Below are 9176 nucleotides of genomic sequence, written 5' to 3'. Positions count from 1 at the left end.
TGCCACGCTCGGAATCCTTTAAGCTAGCGCTGGAAATCACTGCATTCGCCGGGCGTGGGCCTATCGACAGGCATGATTCCATCGGCAGCGCGTACACCCATCACTATCACTCCGATTCCGAAAGTTTTGGCGACTCCATTGCAACCATCAATACGAGCTGCGCACGGTTCTTCGCATCACGCCCACGCTCAAAGGTGTCAAGAGGATGCTTTCTCTCTCTCTACAATCCGTGACACATGCAGAGTACGCTCGTACCAGGTTGTATGATCCAAAATTTACATTTGACAATAACTTATCATTGATACACGAAATTGCATTTGATTTCGTTCGCAACTCAACCAGTCCACTGCGTGCAAAAAGGTGTACGTATACAAACTTCTGGAAGGGGAAGGTGAGGAAAGGGGGCGACAGAGGACGCATCATGTCCGTGCACGCCATCCACACGCCGGAAACATCGATCGGAACCGGGTGTGAAGCAGGCATCAATGGTCCAAGCGTCCGGACCTGGACGTGAACACACCGGACCGGCGAGCTGATGAAGGGTGCTAAATCCACTTGCATTGCATACGGATTTCAATATTTATGGACCGAAAACGGGGTAAGTTCTGTGCGCTTTGTACACGCTTGCCTGCGCTCCAAATTGTACCCTAGCCGCTTGCTCCGGAGAAGGCGTCAGTGCGGGATTTGTAGGATTTAAACCTTTCGAACTTTCACGCTTGCCGTATTACCTTCCCGTCACACGCCCATCGCTGTTCGTACGAATTCAAAATCAAATTTTCAAATACCGGTTAATTTGGCCGACAGTGTAAATCATTATTCGTTCGTTGGTCGAATGCTGGTAGGGAAGCGTTCTAATGGGTGATGGTAAGAGAGGTGCAATTTTGAAATATAAGCTAGCTAAGGTAGCAACAGTATTAGCAGCAATCGCTCTAAATTATGACGTTCGATTCTGATCGAGATGGGGATCGTGTTACAGAATAACCGAAATTTATAGTCTAAATTGCTGTTTGAATGCTCATCTATGAAGACTTCGTATTACAGGTGTCGTTATTTGTGAAGTTTGAGAGATTATGGGACCGGTTAAACATAATGGTTGGTAAAGCACCACTCATCAAAACGTTCGATCATGGATTAAATCTTCCTCGGAGTTTACCTACTTTCCATACCTATTTGATGTTTTGTTTAACTTTTAAATTTATCTTTACGGATTTGATAAGCTATTTGAGTATTTTTGGACGTCTTGCGTACATACTGGTGGAGTATGTGACAATTCCTGGATCACTATTAATGAGCACAGGAGTTTCATGACAATATTTTTATCAGCTATTTTATTTATCTTTACTAAATCTAAAAAACCAGGGAACCTATCGAAAAAAAATCACAGAAACAGTTATTAAATCACTGTTGCAAAATTTGACACTGTCACACAGCAAACCAAATAACACAGTAGAATATCAATCGATATTCACTTGGAATGAATTCTTTGCATGTTTTTAAATCTGCCACCATTGAAATCCGGTCCATATCATTCAACTTGCATGTGGTGTCATATCCTTGCCTAGTTCCAACCAGTGGGTCTTCTCCTCAGGGACCATCCTACACAAAATCAATCCATATCAATCCAAATCTAGTAAGTAAACCCTTAACCTCCAAACACCCCAGAACCGTTCGATTGAGGCAGGAAGCTGATCTTTGCTTTCTTTCAAAAGTACCTTTAAAAACACTCGCACGTTGCCTCATCTTAACCACGTCAAACATTCCCAGTTCCGAAAACTGTCGGCGTTGCGTAAAGTCCCAGGGGACACATGATTTGAGGACCGTTTTTTTACTCCAACTTTTGCAAAAAAAAAGGATGATAGGGATATAAATTTGGCTTTGACATTTCTTTCTTCCCATTTTCTTCTCTCCTCATAAATGGCGCCTTGTGGTGAATGCCTCAAATCACTCGGCAAACAGTGTAGTGACACTTCCAGCCCGATGCGTGACAGTGTTTTGTGGAAGTATCCAGCATGTTTGGTGCTTCCGGACGGACGTCTTCTCCCTTAATCCTTGACTTCATCGTACGCACATGAATAAGTGTGAATTATTGATGGATGAAAGGGAATATTCTCGTCACCCTATATCTTCCACTGAATAAAGTGTAATCCCCAAAAACAGGCTCGGACCCTTTTCACAGTTTAGCCTGGGCGCTCACGTACATGGTAACAGCGGTTAGGGACACCTCATGTTGCAAACCCTTTCAATCGCATAAACCACAACCATTTCGCAGCAAAACAACTGGAGAACTTGATGAAGTGGCAAATCTTTGGTAGATTTACGCATCTCAAGCCATAATTTTCTGTTGATTTTGCGCATCAAATTTATTTATTCAATGAAGTCGAGGCTTTTGGTCAATGTTCAAGGAATTTGCAAAACGTTCCTTTCTACTGTATCTTTCGCATGCAATGTGATTTGTTTCTTTATCTGTTCTGCATGGAGTGATTAAATACAAATAACTTAACAAAACAGGCCTTCCGTTCAACAATATACCCATCCCTCTCCATTTGAGGTTAATACGGTACACAGATTTATGCGACGGAGCGCATTAGTAGTTATGTTTCGAATTTGTACAACCTCATCCACCGTTCGCCCCAATCATCCCCAGAGCATCCATCCCGACCATTTCCTAAGAAACTGAACAGCTCAAGAAAGTAACATCTCAAGCTACCGCTTGTACAAGCAAATGCACAACAGCCACACTGCCCAGTGGCTCACAGCAAAAAACATGCCACAAACATTAGAGCGATCGGTTGATCTTTTGCACCGCACCATACTGCAATGGTTCCGGGCGCAAAGCACACACAAGACGAATGGTGGGTATAAATAAATAAAATAAACAGCCTGCCCTTCAGGTATTTTATCATTTCCAACTTAATTTATAACAAATATATGTAAATTGGTGCACGGGCTAGCGTGGTTCTGAGGTTGCAGACCTTAATGGGCGTATCGGCCGTGCACGAAGAAGAAATGGTGCAGAACCCTTTCGTTGGATTGGGTTGGGAGTTTGCAGACGAACAGCAATACCAATATTTATTGTCTTCACTGGACCAGCATAAATCTAAAATGTATGTTTTTTAGCTGAGAAATATTGCAAACACATCTAGGCGGACCTAACCTGCATCTGTTGGCGTTCAATGAGTGTTACAATTTACTTGATAAAAACAATCGATAGGGTTTTTTGTTTTATTCTTATTTCAAGTTTTTATTTTAGTTTTTCATTTAAAATTTATGTGTTAGAAACAGCGTGAGCTTCCGTCAAGTAAAAACTCTTCAAATCTCCATAAATTCACTTTAACAACCCAAAACACGTGGATATATCTCTTGACGCTAAAGCTCTTAATGCTTAATGCTTAATTGATGACCGTTCGGAAGCTAATAAAACCCACACATCGTTTCATTTTCGTCAGCAACCGATAAAGCGATCAGATTCATAAACTCTCATAATGTCACTCCTAGCTCTATCGGGAAAGTAATGAACTGCTTCACTGGTAAACATAAAAAAAACTCCCAAACTAACAAGAGGCAAAGTTGCGGGTAAGGTGACTATCGAACGGTCATCAAAGCTCTTAGTCACCTCAGCCTCTAATCAACGAACTTGCCGAACAATCGTGCCCCAAATATACCGCACCACGGGAATAATACACCATTACTTCTGATATCGTACATCTTTCTGGGATAAATATTTTGTCCATGTCCAATATCAATAAAGTCTCATTTTCAGTCCGAAATCTTTGGCGTTAGATTGGAAAAAATGGAATCGAATCTAACGGGTCATCTCGCTCAAATCCCGACCATTCATATTACGACCACGACGTTCGACATCCGACACCATGGGAAGAGAGAGAGAGCGAAAGAGAGAGATAGAGGAGCCAAGGGAAACTATGGTTCAAAACCACCAACTGTTTAGCTACTAACCTGGCGACATCAAGGAGATGCTGGTGGTCGGAGTGAATGGTAATGGAAGTTCTCAGATGCCGCCCGCAACGGAACAGAAGCGATGGGTGCAAACTAGAACCGGTGCGGTGGAAAGGGGTTGGACAAGCTTTTCGGACCTTCATTTCAGGGATAGTTCCTTGGGGGCTGTTCCGAAAAAGTCGTTGCCGGTGTCAAGCTCCCATTCGATTGCAACACACGTGACTACCGTAGTTTAGCCTTTGGCTGACCGAATGGTGGCTATCTACGATCTAACCGTCAGGTTGCCAAAAATGGGACTCCGGCCAGGGCATAAAAAACGGAAACACCTCTTACACCACATTCCATCGACGTCGATGACCAAAGCCATCGAAAAACCAGCGATACAGAACATACAAAAAATAATCATACACACACACACGTCCAACTTAGCATCATCGGGCATCGGGTTTCGTCCCCAATCACTTTCCCTTCCTTGAAATGCTATTCAATTCCCTTTCCCTTTCCCGATTCCGTCGCGCTAGTGTCGAATGGTCTACTTTCAATCTGCCTGGTCAGCGAGCTCCTTCGGTATCGGGTGAAGAAAAGCCATACCGAACCTTCTTATTTATGAACCGAGCATGTCGATATCCTTGGCAGTGGCTTTTCTTAGGTTTGTTTCTTCCTGAAGTGAAAGTTATGCCCGGCACTTGGGGCTTTTGCCCAAGCCACCGGGTTGGACTGAGACGGTTATGTGGACACAACATTTTGAGATCACCCCAAACTGGCACGTGGTTGGCCAGCCTCTAGCCACTTTGGTTAAGGCAGAACTTACGATGACAGTTTTTAATTCACATTTATAAAATGAAGTGAATATAAAATAATACCACCTTCAATTTTCCCGCTCAATTGGCATTATGTTTATGGGATGGTTGAGATTTCGAGACTCCCGTGCACACCACACCCGCACGGAAGTAGTTTATCCTTCCCATCTAAAATTGGTAAGATTAAGGTGCATGTTTATTTGGCAATCAATTCGTACCGGGAGCTCCACTTTTCCCACCGCTTTGGTGATGGATTCTGATCAAATCTTTCCGCGTAACTTTGTGTAGCAAACTGCCATTACAGTAAACTTGTTTCGCCCGATGTGTCCACGAACACGCACCCCAAAAACCGGTTTACGAGTTCACAATAATTTACCAAAGTCTTATCGTACGGCGCTCCTGCTTTTGTCAGGAAAATGGCTAACCTTCAGTCCATCACTTGCACTCCTCACTAGCACCTCCGGTTCCGCGGCCATGCGAAACTATCGCTTGATAGACAAAGAGCTTTTCCCTACCGATCGCGCATCGCGGGACAAGTCACTTTGCCGGACCATTTCAATAAATTTAAAGTGCCGAATTGAGGTCATTATTTAAGCACCTTTTCAAACTTATGACAGCGAACCACTATATTTTATCAATATTTCGATAATTAAATTGATATACGACGCTAATTAAGATGGAGGGTAAATTTATAAAGGCTATTTCCTACCCATCTCGTCGAAGGCAACCACCGTCACCGTCACCGAGTGGCAGCAAACTCAACTATTCCGCGCGGAACGGGATTTTGGAAATGGATGCCCATCATGGACGACTCCATTGATATTGGAATTACGTGCTGAATCGTGAAGCAAACGCTCAGATGTTCAATTGGATGTTCAATAATTTTAGAACTTTTCTTTGCAATTTGTTGTTGTAAAGTTTTATAAATAACTCTAGAAAAGAAGTGAACGTACAATTTTGGTAAAATTCACTGAAAATTGCAGGTAATTATTATGCTTCTTGACTCTCTCGTAACATTTTCGTAACTTTTTGAATAAAATCAATAGTTACGTAACATTATGTTAGAATTATATACGTTATTAATGATATTGGGCAACGATAGACGATAAACGATTATAGACGATATGAAATAGGAAGAATAATAAATAAGCTCTCAGTTCAAAGTAGTAAGACGCCGTAAGACCACTCATCTCGTAAAATTAATAATAGTAAACCAGCACATCTAAGAAACGTGTGAGGGTAGCTGAGTAGCCGCACCACAACAGAACCTTTGCAGCGCCGAATCGCATCACAAGTCATATACTTTTAAGTTTTAACTTTCACAAATTTATATCAATATCAGAGTCTAATGAAATATACTTTTTTATATCAACAACATTTGCGTACTGTGCAGTAACTCTCTATTGTAAGGAATAAACAATATGTTCAGCAGGATTATGATTAAGATTAATTAAAATGTTATCCCAGGAGATTGTCCATTTTGCATTATGCATAAGAACAATTTTATAAACTACACTCGCTCTTCACAACCGCTTATTCTGTAGTTAGAAAACAATTCCTACTTTACTACAATACCGCAATTCTATCTCACTGTTTGATCCATACCACTGCAATCTACTTACGGTTAGTTGTACCTATCAGTAAACGATTACTGTAACTGCTCCCTTAAGAAACATATTTATGTACACCGCCGCATGCAACCCCACAAAACCATCTGCTCACCAATGGACGTAAGGTTTGCTGGTAGCTAATACGACTACCAACCATGCCTCGGTCGTCCATTTGCCCAGTGTCACCCGCTCTGCATCAACCATAGATGTGCATTTTGATTGCACAATCTCGAACATAGCCTTTGCGATAACTGCCGGCGCTGGTCCGTTGTTTCGGGTTGCAGTGTTGCCGAACCGAGTACCGAAATTTGGCACCCTATCAGGAAAGAAAAGATCAAATTAACCTGCTAGCTTAACTTCTGCCACCAACCTGCCGGTCCGGTGACAGTGAGGCAACGGAAAGATTTCAACCATTGCTCTGTAAGCGATAATTACAGCTACGGGGGGAACATGCAATAGGAAAGCGCCATGCAAATTATACCGCACAGCGGTTGAATGCATTCCGATGCACCGATGTACAGCTCATCACACAGCCTGGCCTGTTAGATTCGGAAAAGGCGTTAAAGACACGGTTACCGCAGGGCATTGAAAAGATCCGCAACGTTTCACTGTTAGTGGCCCTGTTAATTTCATTATTTCATTTCCAGCGATAAAATAGCGGATAATACTAACAGTTAGCGAGGTTATCTTCACAATTTGCCGCTTCTTACGACCATTTACGCACAACCCCCGAAGGTAACAATGTGCGAAATTACGGCCATTAAAACATTGTACGTTTACTGGCATCTAAAAGCTGCTGATTGTTGTTCAATTGCTGGAGTCATGAGGTGTACGGTTTTCAAATTTATTTCATCACCCTTGAACGCTTTATCATGCAGAGAATGGCTTCAACACCACTATCTTACAGTTCCATCCATGGTCTCCATGGTTTTTTTCCTTCTTCTAGACTCCAGCTACTCATCTTCTGGTTATCTCCTCCTCCAGCATCTTGCAGTACCTGCGCTTTAGTCTGATGTATGATAGATTCATTGAACAACCGTATGCAACACACAGCATATCTTCTACGTTCTTCTGCACCACTTGCCAAGGAGTGCAAAAGCATATAAGTACCATTTCTTGTCTAGCAAACACACACCGGTTGCTCGAGCTGGCATGAAATTTTATTTACAAACTGTATTAAGCGTTAAATTATGTTGCTACAAGTAAATAATGCTCGTACGAATTGAGTGCGAGAAGCGGTTGGAGCCGATGGTCCGGTTGCATGAAACCCAACGACGGTAAGGAGGCCATATTTTTCCGAGTAAGATTCTTCAGTGGTTTACCGGGTACGTGTCTTTCGAAGTGGTACCGTCGAACAGGGGCAGTCTGTTTGTGAAGCTGCATCCTTTGGCGTGCGTGTTGTGTGATTGTTTAGTTGCGGTTGAGGGTCTTTATGGGTGTTTGGGATTGGCTAAGATGTCCGGCTGAGAGCAGCTCTGTGATAGCTGTAAACCTCAGACGGAAGGTTTCTTAGAAACTTTATGCCACTGGATTAAATTGTTAGCTTTACCGATCGTGAAGGTACGGAATGTTTTTTTTCCCCCCAGTAACCAATTAAAAACCCAGCACGTTCTTGTCGTAAACCTTTTTTGGGATAGATAGAACTGTGTAGGATTGTATAGGAACAATTAAAAATGCTGTAGCTCATCACTAGTTTACTTCCTCAAGAAAACAATATTTGTATCCTGAAGTTATATCAGTTTTAATTCCAAGAATTCATTAGCATGCTTATTGGATAGTATACTACCACTATTAAGTACTTTTTAAATAAATTGTGTATTCCTCATTAAGAACCTTTTGTAATCCTTGTCTAAACTTTGCACTAAAACTAAAACACATTTAAAAATAATAGGATGGATTTAGATTCGTCCTAACTCTCCCCGTATTCCATACATTCCCAAACAAACTTCTATTGGTTGTTGTAATCATTTGGCACATATGCACTGGCCCTGTGTTAAGCAACTCTCCATATCCACATCTACAACCTCCCACAACAATGAGCTTGATAATTGACTTTGAGTAACATTAACCGCACAATGAAGAACACAGGCCACACACACACATAAACGCAGTATGATCCTACGAACGCCGAGCAGCTAACACATTTCCACCACATGCAATGTTGATTTTAACCATCCAGCTTTCTAAACATCCAAACCAACCATCAGGGCGTCCCCGCATGGGTTTCGTCCGTACACGCGCTGCACATCCTGCCCATGCGGTGTTGGTGCTTGCTGACTGTTTTTCAAGCTAATCCAATGCTACTTAACATAAGAAAATTAAAACCTCCAACCCTGTGTTTACATACTTGCCTTATATTTTGTACAGCAGCATAACGCCACGCTTATTGGCCGAACTCCAAAGCCATACCAGTGGCAGGTATTAAAACTACCTGTGTTACAAATATATGACTGTGGAAGAAGATACAATGGAAATGTTTTGCATTCTATTCATGCATCGGCCCGGGCCGTAAACCGAGCGGGACCGATTTAACTCCAAATTATGTTCCATTGTGTTGTGAAGAGATTAAAAATCAGTTTACCCAGCGACAGGCTCACGCAAACTTGTGTTTTGTTTTTTGTTTGTCATTTGAATTGAATCTAAACCGTACATCTCTATTTGCATAAATGGGTCTGGTACGATCCAGTTTGCGAAAGGCTCGATCACTCGAAACAATATAACATGTACCCTTGGAATCTTGGCTTAAAATCTGCACGAATTTAATTTTTATATATATTATGAAAATAAATACTGATGGAATTGATTGAATGGG

The sequence above is a fragment of the Anopheles marshallii genome, chromosome 3 (genome assembly GCF_943734725.1).
Source record: "Anopheles marshallii chromosome 3, idAnoMarsDA_429_01, whole genome shotgun sequence".
Lineage (NCBI taxonomy): Eukaryota > Metazoa > Arthropoda > Insecta > Diptera > Culicidae > Anopheles > Anopheles marshallii.
This window is presented reverse-complemented; position numbering follows the sequence as displayed.